Raw genomic sequence first — 24,545 nt, forward strand, 5'->3', positions numbered from 1 at the left:
TCCACTGGTGTTTATGTTCCTGGTGGTCTGGTTGATTAGAACATTTTTTTACATTTGTGGTTCATTCCCTGGTGTGAAAATAAGATTAAGGCCACATTCACATGTTCAGTATTTGGTCAGTATTTTACATCAGTATTTGTAAGCCAAAACCAGGAGTGGGTGATAAATACAGAAGTGGTGCATATGTTTCTATTATACTTTTCCTCTGACTGTAATCCAAAACCAGGAGTGGAACAAATACTGATATAAAATACTGGCTGAATACTGAACGTGTGACCGTGGTCTCTCAAATTCAGTCAAGGAACATAGTGCACACGTGGTCATGACGAGGTTCTTGTCAACAAGCAAGACAGTATTGTGGTTTCCAAGAAACCTAGTGGTGAGAAAATGATAGTTTGGAAATACGAAAGCCAGTGTAATCTCTAACCCTGTAAGGATTCTGAACTATGAACTGGTGACAGCAAAAGCAACAGAGACAAACCTTTCCAAAACCCTGGATGGCCGGTACTTTGTCAGGATGCAGATCGGGGTTCTTAAATATTTCTTCTCCCGTCAAGGTTAAGAAAATGCAAGTTATTAACTCTGCTGTTATTAACTCTGCTGTTATTAACTCTGCTGTTATTAACTCTGCTGTTATTAACTCTGCTGTTTACTCAAAAGGTGGAGTCATCTCAGCCGTTGAAACCATATTGTGCAATTGTCACCGGAATACGTAGAAGCATCGACAGGCACACATTTGTTATGATCTGCATTTTCATAAACTGGCCAAGTAGGTGGGTTAGCATTTGGCCACATATTGGACAGTCTTACAGTCTAAAATATGCAGACATTAGTATAAATATTTCAGAATGTACAAATTCCTTGTAAAAGAGCCTGTTATACTGTGCAGGAGAGCTTGAACAACAAACTAAACCAGCTAAGTCACTTCTTAGGGTGTGTTCTGTCTGTCGGACCTAGGCGTGACAGTATTAGCTTTCTAGTAGGCTGGCGGTATGCCATTGTCCGCATGTTATACAGAGAGGACAAAGTGATCAGTGATCAGTGTATAAAGATGATGACATTTGTACCTAGTTTCATAAGACTAAGCAGCAGAAGCCAAACGACTGCCACAAAAGTTCTTTTTGTGCCCAGGGCAGGGATTTCAGCATGTGCATCCCTTCCCCCGGACAACCTCAACATTATTCAGGAAAATGTTCATCCAGACCACAGACCTAAGCATACATGTTATGTGCCTCGCTGTGTGTATATATCATACGTATATTTTTGTTCGCTAATAGACACCTTAGTCTGACACCTCTTCCAGCCCTCATCTTCATTAAAAATTTCCCAGCGCTTTTTGCTTTTGATCCTGTACAGATCGATGTGTCTCTACTGTATGGATACAGACTACAAACACACCAAGTAACTAACAACGAAATGGAGCATATCACCACAAAAGAATAATACCATAAAAAATAACACATTTTTATTTCTCAATAAATTATGCCACATAATAAATATAAGTCACAGAGTAATCATTTAGAAACAGAGCAATTTGACTACAGTTAAGGGTGCACCAAAAACAAGGTGCTACCCCAAAAAACACAAACATGGGAAGAAAATATCTCACAGGACCAAAAAACCCTGCTTAGATGCAAAGTGTAAAGTGACAGTGCACTGAGTTCTATCCAAGCCATATAGGCCTGGAATTAGCTAAAGTATAGTCATAAGAATTATCACTGGTCAGTGACCATTTAGCTCTTATAGCCTAAATAGTAAAAAGAAACATGGTCCCAACCATTAGTTCTTACCCAAATTAGCGTCCATGGGGATAAACATGCTCCCCTACAGGCGTTTCGCGACAATTTCCATGGGGACCAGGGTAGTCGTATCCTGCAATCCTCTCTGCCCAAACTTCTTACAGCAGGTGCAGAGGAGCTTATTTTCAGTCCGAGTATGATCCAACAAAACATGGGATCGCACTGGGACCAATGTTAGTCTATGGGGCCATGCACATGTTCGATTTTCTACCTTAGAACCTGTCCGATAAACAAATTGCTGCATGACCAAGTTTGATCCAATATATGTATCGCACTCAGTCATGCAAGTCTATTAGTGGGTGGGAAACTTCAGACTGCACTCGGGTGACAACAGCGTGCAGTCCAACTTCCACACATTCACAGAATAAAATTCTCCATCTTCTCCTCATCCGAGAGAATTGGGGCACACCATGATCACACTCTGATCAGAGTTTGATCAGTGTCATTTTCATAATCTAATCAGCGGACAATCTAATACTGTCTGCACCTGACGTTACATAGTTACATTAGTCCCTGTTTCAGGTCTATGATTAAAAAGATCATCAGAAAGGTCTTTGTACTGTCCCCTCATATATTTATACATTAAAATAAGATCACCCCTTAGTCTTCGTTTTTCCAAACTAAATAGCCCCAAGTGTAATAACCTATCTTGGTATTGCAAACTCCCCAATCCTCTAATAACCTTGCTCACTTTTCTCTGCACCCGCTCCAGTTCAGCTATGTCTTTCTTATACACCAGAGACCAGAACTATGCACAGTATTCTAAGTATGGTCGAACTAGTGACTTGTATAGAGGTAAAATTATATTCTCCTCATGAGCATCTATGCCTCTTTTAATGCATCCCATTATTTTATTTGCCTCTGTAGCAGCTGCCTGACACTGGCCACTGAATATGAGTTTGTCATCCACCCATACACCCAGGTCTTTTTCATTGACGGTTTTGCCCAGAGTTTTAGAATTAAGCACATAATTATACATCTTCTTACTTCTACCCAAGTGCATGACCTTACATTTATCCCCATTAAAGCTCATTTGCCATTTATCAGCCCAAGCTTCTAGTTTACATAAATCATCCTGTAATATAAAATTGTCCTCCTCTGTATTGATTACCCTGCAGAGTTTAGTGTCATCTGCAAATATTGAAATTCTACTCTGAATGCCCCCTACAAGGTCATTAATAAATATGTTAAAAAGAAGAGGGCCCAATACTGACCCCTGTGGTACCCCACTGCTAACCGTGACCCAGTCCGAGTGTGCTCCATTAATAAACACCCTTTGTTTCCTATCCCTGAGCCAGCTCTTAACCCACTCACACATATTTTCCCCTATCCCCATTATTCTCATTTTATGTATCAACCTTTTGTATGGCACCGTATCAAAAGCTTTTGAAAAGTCCATATACACTACGTCCACTGGGTTCCCTTGGTCCAGTCCGGAACTTACCTCTTCATAGAAACTGATCAAATTAGTCTGACATGAATGGTCCCTAGTAAACCCGTGCTGATACTGGGTCATGAGGTTATTCGTCTTCAGACACTCCAGTATAGCATCCCTTAGAATGCCCTCCAGGATTTTACCCACAGTAGAGGTTAAGCTTACTGGCCTATAATTTCCGAGTTCAGTTTTTGTCCCCTTTTTGAATATTGGCACCACATTTGCTATACGCCAGTCCTGTGGTACAGACCCTGTTATTATGGAGTCTTTAAAGATTAAAAATAATGGTCTATCAATGACTGTACTTAATTCCTGCAGTAGTCGAGGGTGTATCCCATCCGGGCCCGGAGATTTGTCAATTTTAGTGATTTTTAGATGCCGCCGCACTTCCTGCTGGGTTAAGCAGGTGACATTTAATTGGGAATTTTTATCACTAGTCATTTTGTCTGCCATGGGATTTTTTTGTGTAAATACTGATGAAAAAAAGTCATTTAGCATATTGGCTTTTTCCTCATCCTCATCCACCATTTCACCCAGACTATTTTTAAGGGGGCCAACACTATCATTTTTTAGTTTCTTATTATTTATGTAGTTAAAGAATATTTTAGGATTATTTTTACTCTCTCTGGCAATGAGTCTCTCGGTCTCAATCTTTGCTGCCTTGATTTGCTTTTTACAGAATTTATTTAATTTTCTGTATTTATTTAATGCCTCCTCACTACCTACTTCCTTTAATTCTCTAAATGCTTTCTTTTTGTCACTTATTGCGCCCCTTACAGCTCTATTTAGCCATATTGGTTTCCTCCTATTTCTAGTATGTTTATTCCCATACGGTATATACTGTGCACAGGTGCTATCCAAGATGCTAATAAATGTCTCCCATTTTCTTTGTGTATTTTTGTGTCTCAGGATATCGTCCCAGTTAATTGCACTAAGATCATCTCCCATCCGTTGGAAATTTGCCCTCCTGAAGTTTAGTGTCCTTGTAACCCCTCTATTACACATCTTTTTAAAGGATACATGAAAACTTATTATTTTGTGATCACTATTTCCCAAGTGACCCCCAACCCTTATATTTGATATGCGGTCTGGCCTGTTGGTTAATATTAGGTCTAGCAGTGCCCCCCTTCTTGTTGGGTCCTGAACCAGTTGTTAAAGGTAATTGTCTCTCATAGTTGTCAAAACCCGATTACCTTTGCTGGAACTGCAGGTTTCTGTTCCCCAATCTATTTCAGGGTAGTTGAAGTCCCCCATAATAATGACTTCTCCTTGAGTCGCAGCTTCATCTATTTGCTTTACAAGGATATTCTCCATTGCTTCCATTATTTTTGGAGATTTATAACAAACCCCTATCAGTAATTTATTATTTTTTCCCCCTCCCCTTATCTCCACCCACAGGGATTCTACATTTTCATTAAATTCACCTATATTATCACGCAGGATGGGTTTTAAGGACGATTTTACATATAGACACACCCCACCCCCTCGCCTATCCATTCGGTATTACAAGGTATAATTTATTCTACAAAGCTTTATGACTGAGTATATTTATTTTGCCCTCCTTTTACACTCCCAGACCTCTCGGCTATTATGAGGAGTCTATTTTAGTAAATACTTACGTTCTCCATAAAATAACAATTCTGGGGCATGCTCTCATAAAGCCACACACTGAGACATTTCTGTGTTGTTACTCCTGGAAATGCAGAACTATGCTGAAATCATCATTTTCCTTGTGAGCAGCGATCACTGACTAGGCAGAGTATGCAGAAACACACAATGGGGAAGAGGACTTTTAACAATCAGTTGTCTATTCATTCATACATTTGCAGTCGGAATAACAAAGGAACATTCTAGGAAAAGATGCTCCAGAACCATCATTTTATTGCAGTGTCTACTAAAAACAGACATGTCCAGAGATCTGTGCGGTCATTAACATGTGGCCACCCTTAATGTGAATCTGTAACAGTGTTTTTGCTCCTCAACCCCTCCCTCCCCCAGCCATACCTTGAGAGCAGCATGATATAGAGGCATAGACCCCAATTCCAGTGATGTGTTACTTACTGGACTGCTTTCTGCAATTTTGATAAAATCACTGTTTTATCTCCTTCAGATCTCACAGTGCTCTGAATGCCGAGCTCTAGCCCGCCCACACTACAGATTGGCAGCTTTCTGTGCACATACTGCATAGACAGCTGCCAATAAGTGGTGGAGGCAGACATACAGAACACATCAATATGGAGCACTATATAGCAGTAGGTCTACTAGTCCTTTAGTGATAATATCCTGCTGATAAATGATTTTGTCAAAACTACAGCAAGCAGTACAGTAAGTGACACATCACTGGAATCAGGGTCTTTGTCTCCACGTTATGCTACTCACAGATTAGATGGCAAAGACCTGGCGACAGATTCCCTTTAACTTTTCTTAAATTGAGTTACATTTCAGGATATGTTGGGTTTAGAAACATTTGAGGAGAGCCACAACTTTTATTTAGAGGGAATGTCACAAACTCTAAGTAATTTGATATAGTTTGTATGTGAATCTCATTAGCATGCCCTCCTCCTTTTTTTGCCCACAAAGGTATGAAAAGCCCCTGTCAATCATACTGTAATCCATGTTCATTTCTTTACCCTGCCAAAGAATATTCACATCCCTGCATGTGAGTGCGCAGGCATAATGCCAGGACTAAGAGAGGCCAGTCCTGTAAAAAATAATAATGCAGCGGATGTGTAGCGGGCTGGATGGTGAGGTGGAGGCAGGGCATGGTTGAGCTGAGCAGGGATCAGAGTAGTACATGGACACATGGAGCATTCGGTGGCACAAGCAGGGCACTGAGCGGAGTACTTATTGCATCAGAGCACTGTCTTAGCCGATTTAGGAGTTGGAGGATGAGCGCAAAAGTGAAAAAATCGGATCCAAAGTTTTTCAAACATTTTTAGGTGTTCTGTTATTAAAGTCAGCTAGTTTTAGTGCATAAACAAATCTAATGATAAAGTGTAAAAAAAATGACAAAAAAGGCATGCTATGGCATTTAACTCTTTATTGATGCTATACTGCTAGGTCCCAGAAAACCCTTCGGTAAAGAACCACATATACATTAAGGTTATGTTCACATGTCCAGCAGTGACCGGTTAGAGCGGATCCAGCAGCAATCCATTGGCAGACACAACTTTCTAGTCTGTGTCTAAATAATTGATCTCTGCTAATAGTTTAATAGCCCAAACTATCCATTGACAGTACTGCCCCTATCTAATTTGTATGGGGGCTTCCAGATAAGGATCAGCCAGCTTAAAATTACCGGTATACTCTCATCCCTTTTGTTTCCGCTGGAGAGATGAGTCTGGCTGGGATTTTGTCTCTTTTCCCATTGAAACAAAACATGGCAGTATATGGGGGAGTCGGGAGGGACAGCTGTGGACAAAATGAGGGGTGAGGGTTTGACCGACACCTATTAAAAGGTATATGGATTCCTTTACTATGTATTAATAAAAACACGCTATTTATCAGTTTGAAATTGGAAATTGCACAGATTTCTCACTTTATAATCTTTTATGATTTCAGGTCGATCATGACTACCAGTGGATGCCTTACATACAGCGTGAGCTTCTCCCACCACGGTGTAAAATAGCTGGCTAGTTACTAACCGACGCTCCCACATTTAGCATGGAGCTGCCAACATGACATGAAGCACTCGTTACAAAAGCTTTTTATTCACAGGATCAACATGTTGCTCTGGACATGTAAGATAATGCGGCTACTTTTGTTGAGTTCGAAAGGAAAAGACGCAAAACTATAATATCTTCAGAAAGAATGTTTAATTCTAGATATAGGCTCTGATTTATCATTGGAGTCTTATTATATCAATATAACCATAGAGATGCTTTATTCTGTAGAATTTCATGCAAAAAAAAATGCTCTCCATTGGATTGCATTATTACCACTCCTGAAAATATTGCTTATACCTCTCCCTTGGAGCATCCCACAGCAGCACATCACATTTCTGAAGTCCTAGAGCACAGAGCCATAGGGGACTTCTTCAAGCCAAATTGCCTGGTGCAGGCAGGTTACCAGTGTGTATGATGACATACACCCAGTTCACACTCATTGTCAGTTTTAATGCAAATTTTAACACATTTCTTTAAGCTGCCTTGTGCTTCCTAAATAAATAAGAAACCTGCATGTGAAAAACACATTAAAAGTATGCACTAGGCTTAAAGGGACACTGTCACCTGAATTTGGAGGGAACAATCTTCAGCCATGGAGGCGGGGTTTTTGGGTTTTTGATTCACCCTTTCCTTACCCGCTGGCTGCATGCTGGCTGCAATATTGGATTGAAGTTCATTCTCTGTCCTCCGTAGTACATGCCTGCACAAAGCAATCTTGCCTTGCGCAGGCGTGTACTATGGAGGACAGAGAATGAACTCCAATCCAATATTGCAGCCAGCGGGTAAGGAAAGGGTGAATCAAAAACCCCAAAACCCCGCCTCCATGGCTGAAGATTGTTCCCTCCAAATTCAGGTGACAGTGTCCCTTTAAACCTGTCACAGACTTATATTTCTAATGTTAAATGGTTGTAGGAGAGTAGACGAAAGGCCTACTTTCCCCAGAATCAGACCATTCTTATGCCTCATTCAGACGTCCTGTTCTTGAGTACGAGTGCTACCCGTGATTTCTATGATAGTCTATGGGGCCATTCACATCTCCGATTTTTTCATCAGACCAAGTAATCCGTGGAAAATATTGGAAACAAGTCAATTTTAATCCAAAACACGCATCAAAATCTGCAATGCAAGTCAATCCGGGTAAAAAAAATAAAAAATCGGACTGCACTGGTCTGATTTTTATAGACTCTCAGAATGGATAAAGTGGAGTAATTGTTTCAGATGACACTCGTACCATACTCTGATCAGAGTCAGATCAGAATAATCGATCCGATTTTCTCTTATGCGAAAAAAATCGGACATCTGAATGAGACTATACAATTAAATGGGGCTCAGCTAAAATACTGGACAAAGTCCAAAGTCAAAAGAGTAAATAATCAGATCCTTTCTTTCTTACCCAGACAACCCATGTAAGATACACCACTTACAACAAAGTTATATCAATTTGCATTATATTTTCTGTATACGCTATTATGTATACACTATATATACACTACTCACCATTTCAAAGTTCTCTCATAATTATTGAATGTGAATTTTCATGACTTCCACAGGAAGAAAATTTGTCCTGGTGATGAAAGGCACACACATATATACACAGTTGATGATACACATGGTACACTCATTGTGACCATCACATACCTAAAATAAATATTCAGCATTTAGAAGTAATGCTATACAAATACAGTTGTGTAAAAAAGTATTTGCCCCTTCCTGATTTTCTATTCTTTTCCATGTTTGTCACACTTAAATGTTTCAGATCATCAAACAAATTTAAATATTAGACAAAGATAATACAAGTAAACACAAGATGCAGTTTTTAAATGAAGGTCTTTATTACTAAGGGAAAGAGAAATCCAAACCTACAGGGCCCTGTGTGAAAAAATGATTGCCCCTAAATCTAATAACTGGTTGGACCATCCTTAGCAGCAACAACTACCATCAAGCAATAACTTGCAATAACTGGCAGAGAGTCTTTTACGACGCTCTGCAGAAATTTTGGCTCATTCATCTTTGCAGAATTGTTGTAATTCAGCACATTGGAGGGTTTCCGAGCATGAACCTTTGTAAGGATTAAGGTCAGGACTTAAGCTATTCAGAGGCGGACTTGCTGGTGTGTTTTGGATCATTGTCCTGCTGCATAACCCAAGTGCGCTCAGACTGAGGTCATGAACAGATGGCCGGACATTCTCCTTCAGGATTTTTTGGTAGACAGCATTATTCATGGTTCCATTTATCACAGCAAGTCTTGAAGGTCCTGAAGCTGCAAAACAGCCCCAGACCATCACACTGCCACCACATTTTATTGTTGGTATGATGTTCCTTTTCTGAAATGCTGTGTTACTTCTCCGCCTGATGTAAGGGGACATACACATTCCAAAAAGTTAAACTTTTGTCTTATCAGTACACAGAGTATTCTCTCAAAAGTCTTGGAGATCATCAAGGTGTTTTCTGGTAAAACTGAGACAAGCCTTTATGTTCTTATTGCTCAGCAGTGATTTTCATCTTGGAACTCTGCCATGTAGGCCATTTTTGCCCAGTCTTTTTCTTATGGTGGAATTATGAACACTGACCTTAACTGAGATAAGTGAGGCCTGCACTTCTTTGAATGTTGTTGTGGGGACTTTTTGTGACCTTTTGGATGAGTCATTGCTGCACTTTTGGGGTAATTTTGGTTGGTAAGCCACTCCTAGGAAGGTTCATCACTGTTCCATATTTATGCCATTTGTGGATACTGGCTCTCACTGTAGTTCACTGGAGTCATAATGCTTTAGAAATGGCTTTATAACCTTTTCCAGACTGATAGATCTCAATTACTCTGTTTCTCGTTTGTTCCAGAATTTCTTTTGATCGCAGCATGATGTCTAGCTTTTGGGGAACTTTTGGTCTATTTCACTTTGTCAGGTAGGTCCTATTTAGGTGATTTCTTGGTTGAAAACAGGTGTGGCAATAATCAGGCCAGGGTGTGCCTAGGGAATTTGAACATAGCTTTCCAAAGATGTGATAAGCCACAGTTAATTTAGTGCAGCACGGTGGCTCAGTGGATAGCACTGCAGCCTTGCAGTGCTGGAGTCCTGGGTTCTAATCCCACCTTGGACAACATCTGCAAGGAGTGTTTGCGTTGGTTTCCTCCGGGTACTTCAGTTTCCTCCCACATTCTAAAGACATACTGATAGGGAATTTAGAATGTGAGCCCCATTGGGGAGAGTGATGATAATGTGTGCAAACTGTAGAGCGCTGCGGAATATGTTAGTGCTATATAAAAATAAAGATTATTATTATTATTATTAATTTATGTTTTAAATGTTGTAAGGGGGAAGCAATCACTTTTTCACACAGGGCCCTGTAGATTTGAATTTCATTTTCCCTTAATAATAAAGACCTTCATTTAAAAACAGCATTTTGTGTTTACTTGTGTTATCTTTGTCTAATATTTACATTTTTTTGGTGATCTGAAACATTTCAGGGTGACAAAAATGCAAAAGAATAGGAAATCAGGAAGGGGCAAACACTTTTTCACGCAACTGTAGATTTTAATAATGGTGAAGAATAGATGCATACACGGATGCTGTGATACACATCTAAATTAAAGTTCCAATAAAAACTGTGGATAAAGGGATTATGTGAGATTAGAAAATTATAACTGCATTCTTCCAGAAACTGCTCCATGGGCTGAGTCTGGTACTGCAACTCAGTCACATTCAAGTGAAGTGAACAAAATTGCAAGACACGGCCCATTAACAAAAATGGATCTATTTCTGGAAAAATCAGCCATTTGTCTAGTTTCAGAACCCACTATTCAGGTTCTGCCCATGAATATGCATATTGTATACTTGACCGCCGTTACCAGGACAGACAATGACGAATCCTCGCAGCACACAGTACGTGCACTAGGAGGATTCACAAGTCTGTCACCGCACAGAGTGACTTCAAACTTTTCATTTTAGACCAAACAACCCCTTTAAAGGGTTATTTCCATTTTCATGGATGGATATTGTCAGATAGCGATTGTAAAGAGAAGCACTTGTATAACTTACTGCTTATTAAAATTTGCAACAAGTATTGACATATATTCTTTTATTTACAGATTATTGCCTAGGAGACCGACCACCGCTGCTGTGTAGCTTGTAACCACTACACTGAAGATGGCTGGGATTAAGAGGAAACAGCACTCCAGCAATCCTGGCTAGCTTTAAAACAGTGCCCAATAGAAAAGAACTTGTAAGTACTGTATGTTTTGCTGTGCATCAGCAGAAGAGTGCGCCATTCGATGTGCCCATCAGCATGCCGAGTGAAAAAAGTTTTTAAAAATATGAAAAAGAAAACAAAAAACATAACGGTTCAAATCACCCCATTTTACCCTATTAAAAATAAAATAAAAATACACATATTTGGTATCACTACATCTGTAAACGTCCGATGTTCCGGTGTTCTGGAAGGAGTCCCCGGATCCAAGATGGCCATGGGGCTCCTTCCGGGTCCTGAAGTGAGGTGGCTAGCCGGCGCCTGCTCAGAGCAGGCGCCGGAATGCCTCCTGCACTGCCTGTCAGATCGCTGATCTGACAGTGCTATGCACAGTGTTAAATCAGCGATCTGATCTAATATAGTGATGTCCCACCCTGAGACAATGTTAGAAAGTAAAAAAAATAAAAATAGAATGTATAAAAAAAAAATCCCCAAATGAAGAAAAAAAAAATTCCCAATAAATCCATTTATTTATGTAAATAAAAAAAAAACAATAAAAGTACACATATTTGGTATTGCCGCGTCGTAACGACCCGCTGTATAAAACTATCCCACTAGATAATCCCTTCAGTGAACACAGAAAAAAATAAATAAAAACCGAGGCAAAAAACAACGCTTTATTATCATACCGTCAAACAAAAAGTGGAATAACACGCGATCAAAAAGATGGATATAAATAAACATGGTACCGCTGAAAACGGCATGTTGTCCCGCAAAAAAAAAAGCCGCCACACAGCATCATCAGCAGAAAAATAAAAAAGTTATAGCTCTCAGAATAAAGCGGTGCAAAAACAATTATTTTTTATATAAAAGTTTTTATTGTGTAAAAGCGCCAAAACATAAAAAAATGATAAAAATGAGGTATCGCTGTAATCCTACTGACCTGAAGAATAAAGCTGCTTTATCAATTTTACCACACGTGGAACGGTATAAACGCCCCCCTAAAAGAAATTCAGGAATTGCTGGTTTTTGTTCATTCTGGATCCCAAAAATCGGAATAAAAAGCGATCAAAAAATGTCATATGCCCGAAAATGGTACCAATAAAAACGTCAACTCGTCCCGCAAAAAACAAGACCTCAAATAACTCTGTGGGCCAAAATATGGATAAATTATAGCTCTCAAAATGTGGTGATGCAAAAACTATTTTTTGCAATAAAAAGCGTCTTTTAGTGTGTGACGGCTGCCAATCATAAAAATCCGCCAAAAAAAGCTATGAAAGTAAAATCAAACCCCCCTTCATCACCCCCTTAGTTAGGGAAAAATAATAAAATTTTTAAAAATGTATTTATTTCCATTTTCCCATTAGGGCTAGGGTTAGGGCTAGGGTTAGGGTTGGGGTTAGGGTTGGGCTTAGGGTTAGGGCTAAAGTTAGGGTTAGAGTGGGGGCTAAAGTTAGGGTTTGGATTACATTTACGGTTGGGATTAGGGTTGGGATTAGGGTTAGGGGTGTGGTTAGGGTTATGGTTGGGATTAGGGTTAAGAGTGTGTTTGGGTTAGGGTTTCAGTTAGAATTGGGGGGTTTCCACTGTTTAGGCACATCAGGGGCACTCCAAACGCGACATGGCGCCCAATCTCAATTCCAGCCAATTCTGTGTTGAAAAACTAAAACAGTACTCCTTCCCTTCCGAGCTCTCCTGATCGCCCAAACAGGGGTTTACCCGCACATATGGAAGCACATCAGGGGCTCTCCAAACGCAACATGGTGTCCGATCTCAATTCCAGCAAATTTTGCATTGAAAAGTCAAATGGCGCTCCTTCCCTTCCGAGCTCTGCCATGTGCCCAAACAATGGTTTACCCCAACATATGGGGTATCAGCGTACTCAGGACAAATTGGACAACAAATTTTGTGGTCCAATTTTTCCTGTTACCCTTGGGAAAATACAAAACTGGGGGCTAAAAATATTTTTTGTGGAAAAAATAGATTTTTTATTTTCACGGCTCTGCGTTATAAACCATAGTGAAACACTTGGGGGTTCAAAGTTCTCACAACACATAGAGATAAGTTCCTTGGGGGGTCTAGTTTCCAATATGGGGTCACTTGTGGGGGGTTTCTACTGTTTAGGTACATCAGGGGCTCTGCAAACCAAACGTGACGCCTGCAGACCAATCCATCTAAGTCTGCATTCCAAACGGCGCTCCTTCCCTTTCGAGTTCTGCCATGCGCCCAACCAGTGGTTCCCCCCACATATGGGGTATCAGCGTACTCAGGAGAAATTGGACAACAACTTTAGCGGTCCAATTTCTCCTGTTACCCTTGGGAAAAAAATTGCGGGCTAAAAGATCATTTTGTGGAAAGAAAAAAATCATTTTTTCATTTTCACGGCCCCACATTCTAAACTTTAGTGAAACAATTGGGGGTTAAAAGTGCTCACCACACATCTAAACAAGTTCTTTAGGGGGTCTTCTTTCCAAAATGGGATCACTTGTGTGGGGTTTCCACTGTTTAGGCACATCAGGGGCTCTACAAACGCGACATGGGTTCCGATCTCAATTCCAGCAAATTTTGCATTGAAAAGTCAAACGGCGCTCTTTCCCTTCCGAGCTCTGCCATGCGCTCAAACAGTGGTTTACCCCCATATATTGGGTATCAGCGTACTCAGGACAAATTGAACAACAACTTTTGGGGTCCAATTTGTCCTTTTACCCTTGGGAAAATAAAACATTTGGGGCAAAAAGATCATTTTTGTGAAAAAAATGTTTTGTTTTTTTTACGGCTCTACATTACAAACTTCTGTGAAGTACTTGGGGGTTCAAAAAGCTCACCACACATCTAGATTAGTTCCCTAGGGGGGTCTACTTTCCAAAATGGTGTCACTTGTGGGGGGTTTCCACTGTTTAGGCACATCAGGGGCTCTCCAAACGCGACATGGTGTCCGATCTCAATTCCAGCAAATTTTGCATTGAAAAGTCAAAAGGCGCGCCTTCCCTTCTGAGCTCTGCCATGTGCCCAAACAATGGTTTACCCCAACAAATGGGGTATCAGCGTATTCAGGACAAATTGTACAATGACTTTTGTGGTCTAATTTCTCCTGTTACCCTTGGTAAAATAAAACAAATTGGATCTGAAGTAAAAATTTTGTGAAAAAAAGTTAAATGTTCAATTTTTTTTAAACTGTGCAGGAGGTGTGGGTTAAATCCGCGCTGCCTTAATGATGTATGTGGAATTTCCTGAAGAAGAGGTCGCACTGACCTTGAAACGCGTTGAATAAACCACCTTTTAAATTTATTATCCTTGGAACTTCATCATTAAGGCAGCGCGGATTTAACCCACACCTCCTGCACAGTTTATATTGTCATACGGCCGTTGATCGGCTTGTGGATCTGCAGCAGCCAAAATCGCTACATGCTTTTCATTCAACAAAATCAGGTGAGCAATTCTAAGAAAGCTCTCTTGGTTATCTAGAGGATAAGACCCTATTTTGCGCTTTGTGTCTCCATTTTTTTTCCTATAGCAATTTTTTTAAACATTCCAAAAATTCCTGTGAAGCACCTGAAGGGTTAATAAACTTTTTGAATGTGGATTTGAGTACCTTAAGGGGTGCAGTTTTTAGAATGGTGTCACTTTGGGGCATTTTCTTTCATATAGACCCTTAACCCCTCTGTGACCTTAGACGTACTATCCCGTCGAGGTGCCCTGGGCTTATCTGACCCTGGACGGGATAGTACGTCATAGCCGATCGGCCGCGCTCACGGGGGGAGCGCGGCCGATCGCGGCCGGGTGTCAGCTGCTTATCGCAGCTGACATCCGGCACTATGTGCCAGGAGCGGTCACGGACCGCCCCCGGCACATTAACCCCTGGCACACCGCGATCAAAGATGATCGCGATGTGCCGGCGGTGCAGGGAAGCACCGCGCAGGGAGGGGGCTCCCTGCGGGCTTCCCTGAGACCCCCGGAGCAACGCGATGTGATCGCGTTGCTGCGAGGGTCTCACCTCCCTCCCTGCTCCCTCCAGCCCCGGATCCAAGATGGCCGCGGATCCGGGTCCTGCAGGGAGGGAGGTGGCTTCACAGAGCCTGCTCAGAGCAGGCACTGTGAAGCCTGCAGCGCTGCTCTCAGATCGGTGATCTGACAGAGTGCTGTGCAAACTGTCAGATCACTGATCTGTGATGTCCCCCCTGGGACAAAGTAAAAAAGTTAAAAAAAATTTTTCCAAATGTGTAAAAAAAATTAAAAAAAATATTCCAAAATAATGAAAAAAAAAAAAAAATATTATTCCCATAAATACATTTCTTCATCTAAATAAAAAAAAAACCAATAAAAGTACACATATTTAGTATCGCCGCGTCCGTAACGACCCGACCTATAAAACTGTCCCACTAGTTAACCCCTTCAGTAAACACCGTAAGAAAAAAAAAAAAAAACGAGGCAAAAAACAACGCTTTATTATCATACCGCCGAACAAAAAGTGGAATAACACGCGATCAAAAGGACAGATATAAATAACCATGGTACCGCTGAAAGCGTCATATTGTCCCGCAAAAAAAGAGCCGCCATACAGCATCATCAGCAAAAAAATAAAAAAGTTATAGTCCTGAGAATAAAGCAATGCAAAAATAATTATTTTTTCTGTAAAATAGTTTTTATCGTATAAAAGCACCAAACCATAAAAAAATGATATAAATGAGGTATCGCTGTAATCGTACTGACCCGAAGAATAAAACTGCTTTATCAATTTTACCAAACGCGGAACGGTATAAACGCCTCCCCCAATAGAAATTCATGAATAGCTGGCTTTTGGTCATTCTTCCTCACAAAAATCGGAATAAAAAGCGATCAAAAAATGTCACGTGCCCAAAAATGTTTTCAATAAAAACGTCAACTCGTCCCGCAAAAAACAAGACCTCACATGACTCTGTGGACCAAAATATGGAAAAATTATAGCTCTCAAAATGTGGTATTGCAAAAAATATTTTTTGCAATAAAAAGGGTCTTTCAGTGTGTGACGGCTGCCAATCATAAAAATCTGCTAAAAAACTCGCTATAAAAGTAAATCAAACCCCCCTTCATCACCCCCTTAGTTAGGGAAAAATAAAAAAAAATGTATTTATTTCCATTTTCCCATTAGGGCTAGGGTTAGGGCTAGGGATAGGGTTAGGGCTAGGGTTAGGGCTAGGGTTAGGGCTAGGGTTAGGGTTAGGGCTAGGGTTAGGGCTAGGGTTAGGGCTAGGGCTAGGGTTAGGGTTAGGGCTAGGGTTAGGGCTAGGGTTAGGGCTAGGGCTAGGGTTAGGGCTAGGGTTAGGGCTAGGGTTAGGGTTAGGGTTAGGGCTAGGGTTAGGGCTAGGGTTAGGGCTAGGGTTAGGGCTAGGGTTAGGGTTAGGGCTAGGGTTAGGGCTAGGGTTAGGGCTAGAGTTAGGGTTGGGGCTACAGTTAGGGTTGGGGCTAAAGTTAGGGTTAGGGTTTAGATTACATTTACAGTTGGGAATAGGGTTGGGATTAGGGTTAGGGGTGTGTCAGGGTTAGAGGTGTGGTTAGGGTTACCGTTGGAATTAGGGTTAGGGGTGTGTTTAGATTAGGGTTTCAGTTATAATTGGGGGGTTTCCACTGTTTCGGCACATCAGGGGCTCTCCAAACACGACATGGCGTCCGATCTCAATTCCAGCCAATTCTGCGTTGAAAAAGTAAAACAGTGCTCCTTCCCTTCCGAGCTCTCCTGTGTGCCCAAACAGGGGTTTACCCCAACATATGGGGTATCAGCGTACTCAGGACAAATTGGACAACAACTTTTGTGGACCAATTTCTCCTGTTACCCTTGGGAAAATACAAAACTGGGGGCTAAAAAATAATTTTTGTGGGAAAGCAAAAAGATTTTTTATTTTCACGGCTCTGCGTTATAAACTGTAGTGAAACACTTGGGGGTTCAAAGTTCTCACAACACATCTAGATAAGTTCATTGAGGGGTCTAGTTTCCAATATGGGGTCACTTGTGGGGGGTTTCTACTGTTTAGGTACATTAGGGGCTCTGCAAACGCAATGTGACGCCTGCAGACCATTCCATCTAAGTCTGCATTCCAAATGGCGCTCCTTCCCTTCCGAACCCTCCCATGCGCCCAAACGGTGGTTCCCCCCCACATATGGGGTATCAGCGTACTCAGGACAAATTGGACAACAACTTTTGGGGTCCAATTTCTCCTGTTACCCTAGGGAAAATACAAAATTGGGGGCTAAAAAATAATTTTTGTGAAAAAATATGATTTTTTATTTTTACGGTTCTGCATTATAAACTTCTGTGAAGCACTTGGTGGGTCAAAGTGCTCACCACACCTCTAGATAAGTTCCTTAGGGGGTCTACTTTCCAAAATGGTGTCACTTGTGGGGGGTTTCAATGTTTAGGCACATCAGTGGCTCTCCAAACGCAACATGGCGTCCCATCTCAATTTCTGTCAATTTTGCATTGAAAAGTCAAACTGCGCTCCTTCCCTTCCGAGCTCTCCCATGCGCCCAAACAGTGGTTTACTGCCACATATGGGGTATCAGCGTACTCAGGACAAATTGGACAACAACTTTTGAGGTCCAATTTCTTCTCTTACCCTTGGAAAAATAAAAAATTGGGGGCAAAAATATAATTTTTGTGAAAAAATATGATTTTTTATTTTTACGGTTCTGCATTAATAAACTTCTGTGAAGCACTTGGTGGGTCAAAGTGCTCACCACACATCCAGATAAGTTCCTTAGGGGGTCTACTTTCCAAAATGGTGTCACTTGTGGGGGGTTTCAATGTTTAGGCACATCAGTAGCTCTCCAAACGCAACATGGCGTCCCATTTCAATTCCTGTCAATTTTGCATTGAAAAGTCAAATAGCGCTCCTTCCCTTCCGAGCTCTCCCATGCGCCCAAACAGTGGTTTACTGCCACATATGGGGTATCAGCGTACTCAGGACAAATTGGACAACAACTTTTTGGGTCCAATTTCTCCTGTTACCCTTGGTAAAATAAAACAAATTGGAGCTGAAGTAAATTTTTTGTGTAAAAAAGTTAAATGTTCATTTTTATTTAAACATTCCAAAAATTCCTATTAAACACCTGAAGGGTTAATAAACTTCTTGAATGTGGTTTTGAGCACCTTGAGGGGTGCAGTTTTTAGAATGGTGTCACACTTGGGCATTTTCTATCATATAGACCCCTCAAAATGACTTCAAATGAGACGTGGTCCCTAAAAAAAAATGGTGTTGTAAAAATGAGAAATTGCTGGTCAACTTTTAACCCTTATAACTCCCTAACAAAAAAAAAAATTGGTTCCAAAATTATGCTGATGTAAAGGAGACATGTGGGCAATGTTACTTATTAAGTATTTTGTGTGACATATCTCTGTGATTTAATTGCATAAAAATTCAAAGTTTGAAAATTGCGAAATTTTCAAAATTTTCGCCAAATTTCCGTTTTTTTCACAAATAAACGCAGGTACTATCAAACAAATTTTACCACTATCATGAAGTACAATATGTCACGAGAAAACAGTGTCAGAATCACCAGGATCCGTTGAAGCGTTTCGGAGTTATAACCTCATAAAGGGACAGTGGTCAGAATTGTAAAAATTGGCCCGGTCATTGACGTGCAAACCACCCTTGGGGGTAAAGGGGTTAAAGTCACTTCAAGTGTGAGGTGGTCCCTAAAAAAAAAGGTTTTGCAAATTTTGTTGTAAAAATGAGAAATTGCTGGTCAATTTTTAACCCTTATAACTTCCTAACAAAAAAAATTATGTTTCCAAAATTGTGTTGATGTGAAGCAGACATATGGGTAATGTTATTTATTAACTATTTTATATGATATGACTCTCTAATTTAAGGGCATAAAAACTAAAAGTTTAAAAATTGCAAAATTTTCAAAATATTCGCCAAATTTCCATTTTTTTTTACAAATAAACGCAAGTCAAATCAAATAAATTTTACCAATATCATAAAGTACAATATGTCACGAGAAAACAGTCTCAGAATCACCAGGATCCGTTGAAGCGTTTCATAGTTATAAAGTGACAGTGGTCAGAATTGAAAAAAATGGCCTGGTCAGGAAGTTGAAAACAGGCTTCGGGGTGAAGGGATAAAAAAGAAAAAAATATTATATAGCTGGTATCGCTGTAATCGCACCGACCTGAAGACTAAATCCGCATTATCAACTATACCACACGGTGAACCGCGCAAAACTAAAAATAAGAACTATTCTTGTACTGCTGTCTATTTATTCATTCTACCTCCCAAAAATCAAAATAAGGCTCAACTCACATTTATCCTGCACTCTCCACTGAGCGCTTACATCAGGGTTTCTGTGTAAATTTCCCATAATCGCAATTCAGACAAAATGGAGTCACTTTGGCCCGGTCTTTGTTACAGCGGTGTCCCATCATTTTTGGTGTCTTTTTAGTGCACAACTGTGAACGAATACAGATTTGTGAACGCCTAAAATGATGGTCACCACCAGAGCAGATATTAAACAGCGTATGAAGTGTCTCCATTTGCCTCATTATGGTGGGTAGTCCCATTAGAGGTTTCGTCTGAATCACATTTTTGCGGGATTTACAGGGAAACCCCCATATGAGTGCTCAGAGTAGAACACAAGAATGGATTCCAGCTTTATACTGGAAGCCATCGAAAAATATTATATACCCCCAAGCGTTACCAATAAAATCCCTAATTTATTCCGCACAAAACCAGCACCCACTCAGGTCTGTCATCTGTCACTGGAACTATAGGGGGTTCCCACATTACTGGATACATTGCTTCTGCACCCTCAAATAAAATCCAGTGAATTCTGAGCTCCTAAATCCAAATCCCACCCCCTCCTTCTGAGCTCCACTGTGCCTAATTCACATTAAGCGGCCACATGTTTGGCATTATTGTAATGGAGAGAAGGCACTTCATTTATGTGTGCATATCGCCAGAAGCACAAGCTGGGCACAATGTATGGAAGCCCTACAATATATGTGGGCTCTACACTGTATGGGAGACAAAATGTATGGTTACTACACTAGCAGATTTGCAAATCTCCAGAAATAGAGCCTGGCACGGATGTTACAAAATAGTAAGGGTATGTGCACATGTTGCGGATTCTCTGCGGATCCGCAGCATTTTTTGAGGTGCAGAAACGCTGCAGATCCGCAATTGTTTTACATTACAATGTAAATCAATGAGAAAAAAAAAATGCTGTGCACACTTTGCGGAAAATCTGCTGCGGAAACGCTGCGGTTTAAAAGAAGTAGCATGTCACTTCTTTTTTGTGAATCTGCAGCGTTTTTGTACCCATTCCATTATAGAAAACCGCAGGGGTAAAAACCGCAGCAAATCCGCAATAAAACCACAGCAAAAATGCACAAAAAACGCTGCGGAACAGCACAAAAAAAACGCAGGTGCGTTTTTTGCCAGGAGAGGCAGAATCCGCACCAGAAATTCCTAAGCCTAATCCGCATTGTGTGCACATAGCCTTACTGCAGCTGTAGATGAATTGAGTGGTGCAATTTGTTTTAAAATTTGTTTTGTTTCTGCTGTTCTGGCACCTTCGGGGCTCCGAAAACGCCGCCCGCAAATAGTTATACCAAAATCTGTGCTCCAAAAGCCAAGTTTTGCTCGTTATTTCTCATACCTGATGTGCGACCAACAGTAATTTCTGACAACATATGGGTCAGCACCGCATTTGGGAGAAATTGCGCAATGAATTGTGGGGTCTAATTTCGCCAGTTAATCCTCGTGTACCTGACAAATTTGCAGGAAATACAAAAATTACATTTTTACCACCAAAATATCATATTTCCATTTCTCAATGTTATAAAAGCCTGTGAGGCACCTATGGGATCGAAATACTCATCACACCCCTAAATGAATTCCTTGAGAGGTCTAGTTTCCAAAGTGGAGTCATTTGTGGATTTTTTTTTGCGGCTTTCACATGATAGGGGCTCTTCCACAGACATCGCATTCACAATCCCAGACAAATAGCGCTCTTTCCTTTCCTAGCCTTTCCATGTGCCCAAGCAAAAGTTTTTGACCACATATCGAGTATCGTTGTATTCAGGACAAATTAGACAACAAATTATCGGGTCCATTTTCTCCTTTTATCCATTGTAAAAATTACAAATTTGTGGCTACAACAGCATTTTTGTGAAAAAAATGAAAATTTTCAATATGACAACCTAATGTTATCAAATTCTGTGTGGTACCTGTGAGTTCAAAATGCTCACTATACCCCTGGATAAAATCCTTGAAGGGTTTAGGTTCCAAAATGGGGTAACTTGCGGGGTTTTTTCATTGTTTAGGCACATCAGGGGCTCTCCAAACAAGACATGACACCCGCAGATCATTCCATCAAAGTCTGCGATCCAAAATGACACTCCTTCCTTTCGAGCCCTGCTGTGTGCCAAAATAGTAGTTTTCCTCCACATGCAGGAGTATCGGCGTATTTAGGAGAAATTGCACAACATATTTTGGGGTTCATTTTTACTCTTGTGAAAATAAAAAATTGGGGCTAAAATTACATTTTTGTGGGTAAAATGTGATTTTTAATTTTCACATCTCTTTGTTATAAATTTCTATGAAGCATCTGGGGGTCAAGGTGCTCACTAAACATCTAGATACATTCCTTGAGGGGTCTAGTTTCCAACATGGGATCACTGTTTAGGCACATCAGTTTAGGCACATCCATCCCAACATGATACATCCCCACATATACTGCCCACTACTAGATGTCAAGAGTATCCACACAAATCCAAATATATCAAAACTCCTAAGGACCCCAGACAAAACTTAACGGACATATTCATCACAATAATGTTGATCGCCGCAAAAGTATGGAGAGTTTGATAGTGTAGGACGCTCCCACCTTTCCAAACATCTGGTACAACGAACCTAAACAATAAAGAAATAGAAAATAAAAAATATTAAAATACAAAGAGATTTACAAACAAGATGCAGGAATACATCACTACACAGCGAGTAGGTGACTACAAAAATGGTCCAAAGCTAATGTTTTCATTGAGTCCCAGGGGATCAATTGTCCCAAGCGTCCAAATCCAACGCGATTCCATCTGGCCAAGCCGTTTAAATAAATTTCCCCCTCTGATGTTAATATCTAAGACATCGATACCGTGCACCCTCAATAGCGTGCTATTACATTGATGAATGGTTTTAAAATGTCTCGGAATGGTTTTGAGGGTGGTCGTGTCCTCGTGGGTCGCAGCCGCCTGAATCCCTAAGACATACTCTCTAACCCGAACTTTGAGTTGTTTTGTTGTCATGCCAATATAGAGTCCACACGGGCATGTCACATGATATATAACATATCTGGTTGTACAAGTAATCCTCTTCCTGATTGTAAAATTTCTTGAACCATCGGAATTAGAGAAGGAGTTACTTCTCTCCACATTGGGGCATGCCACGCAACGGCCACACGGGACACAACCACCCAAAACAGGAACCATATCCAAGAATGTCCTCGGCCCCTGTCCTACATAAAGACTTCTTGTCAAGTAATCCCTTAAATTCTTAGCACGCCTGAGTGTAATCAACAGACGTTTAGAGGGAAATTTCCCAATAATTGGGTCTACCTGTAAAATGCCCTGGTTAATGCCGATCTCACCCTGTCTGAATAAGGATGAAAAGTAGTGATGAATCTAAGTTGGCCATCCCCACCACCGGCCCCAAGATCTGGTGGTTTGTATAGCAGACGATCACGAGCAGAATGTTTAGCCCTGTGATAAGCTTTCTTAATAATACGTCTGCTCCATGTTCAAGGAACCGTATCTTGAGTTCCCCCGCCCGCCTTTCAAAATCAACCTCTGTTGAACAAATACAGCAAAGGCAGAGGAACTGCCCCACAGGTATAGAGGAGACCATATGGCGGGGGTGGCATTAAGAGGCATGTAATAATGTATTGGTGGAAGTTGCCTTCCGAAATATATCCGTGTGGACATTCCCACTATGATCTTTACTAATGGTAACATCCAAAAAGTTAATTTTAGTCACATCCCACTCACACAAGTGAGTGTGATGTTCAGATCATTCCTATTCAAGCACCCAATGAACTGTTCAAGGTCGATGGCCCTACCCTGCCAGACAAAAAGGATGTCGTCGATGTACCGTATCCATAAAGGGACAGGGCACATTGACGACAGCCGGTTCGACAGGAAGAGGTCCCTCTCCCACAACCCCAGGAACAGGTTGGGAGGCTATAAGCTGCCATAACTTATTTGCCTCTGCTACATAGAGGCGATGCTCAGATCCCATCTATTTAGCAGAATTACAGCATTGCTATGAGCGCCGACCACAGGGTGGCGCTCATAGTAATCTGGCATCAACAACCATAGAGGTCTGCTGGAGACCTCTGGTTGTTATGCCGATTCACCAATGACCCCTGATCATGTAACGGGGGTCACCGATGCTCGCATTTCCGACCGCATGGCAGGAAGCGCTCGTTAAATTCCGCTGTCAGAATGTGACAGCGGCATTTAACTAATTAATAGGCGGCCTATTGCGGGCACATGTCAGCTGTTCAAAACAGCTGACATGTCCCGGCTTTGATGCGAGCTCACCGCCGGAGCCTCAAACAAACCTGGGGTTCTGCCATTGGACGTACTATTCCGTCCGATGGCAGAAAGTTGTTAAAAAATGGTTTCGTAAATTTTGCTGGAAAAATTAGAAATTGCTGATCAATTTTTAATCCTTCAAACTTTTAACAAAAAAAAATCTTGAATATATACGGTATATGGCTGTGTCAATGTTTACTAGACTGTACTTCATGCCCCAGCATGCTTCTATTTAATGCGTATGGCCACCTTAACTAAGGAGACTTCTCATCCAGCTTTTCCACAGTCCCGAATGACAATTGCCATAGTGTCATCAGGCTTTCTCAGGAATAAGTATATTTAAAGATTTTATTATTTTATTTTAGGAGAGAAATTATTAATTTAACTTTTCAACAAAACTGTAGCCAGGCACCGGAACCAAAAACATATCCATAAACTCCGACACATCTATTCTGAGACCATCACAGCAAACCATGACGTACAGCTGGTAACTCCTAAGTAGGAAATTATTTTAAAAAAATGATTTTACATTACAGCAGTCTGCTCTGTACTTTTTATCTCCCCCCAGGTATAAAGCAGCAAATACAAAAGAAAACAGGCCGGTTTCTATGGGGACTCCATGACTCACAGCCACACCTATGACTGCTGTATCTGCAGGTTAGTGCAGCACTTCTATAATCCAGGTACGGCCCAGCCTTTATCTGTATATGGCAGAACAAAGGTTCCTGTTAATTTCCCTTTGTGCTATAGCTTTGATGAAGCTAATGTTGATATTCAACATACACTGTTTTGTAAATGAAAACAATCTATGGTAGGAAGAGCAAATACAGAAATACAGTAAATCTCTGCTAATGGGGCGCTCACTGAACCACTATGGTTATATTATGTTCTACAGTATA

At 40.8% G+C, this 24,545-nt stretch overlaps 1 protein-coding gene and 1 long non-coding RNA gene across 3 annotated transcripts in view; both read left to right on the forward strand.

The window, feature by feature from the left end:
• Positions 1–24,545, forward strand: part of LOC138643406 (uncharacterized) — a 186,971-nt gene that overhangs the window by 79,907 nt on the left and 82,519 nt on the right. The window lies entirely within an intron of this gene.
• Positions 661–24,301, forward strand: LOC138642776 (uncharacterized). 2 transcript variants are annotated; one of them, XR_011314103.1, is made up of 4 exons: positions 661–773; positions 6,796–6,974; positions 10,984–11,117; positions 24,215–24,301. It is a non-coding gene; the product is annotated as an uncharacterized lncRNA (long non-coding RNA). The 2 variants fall into 2 exon arrangements; XR_011314102.1 differs by lacking the exon at positions 661–773 and having other exon boundaries at positions 6,694–6,974.

The sequence above is a fragment of the Ranitomeya imitator genome, chromosome 6, assembly GCF_032444005.1.
Source record: "Ranitomeya imitator isolate aRanImi1 chromosome 6, aRanImi1.pri, whole genome shotgun sequence".
Taxonomy (NCBI): Eukaryota; Metazoa; Chordata; class Amphibia; order Anura; family Dendrobatidae; genus Ranitomeya; species Ranitomeya imitator.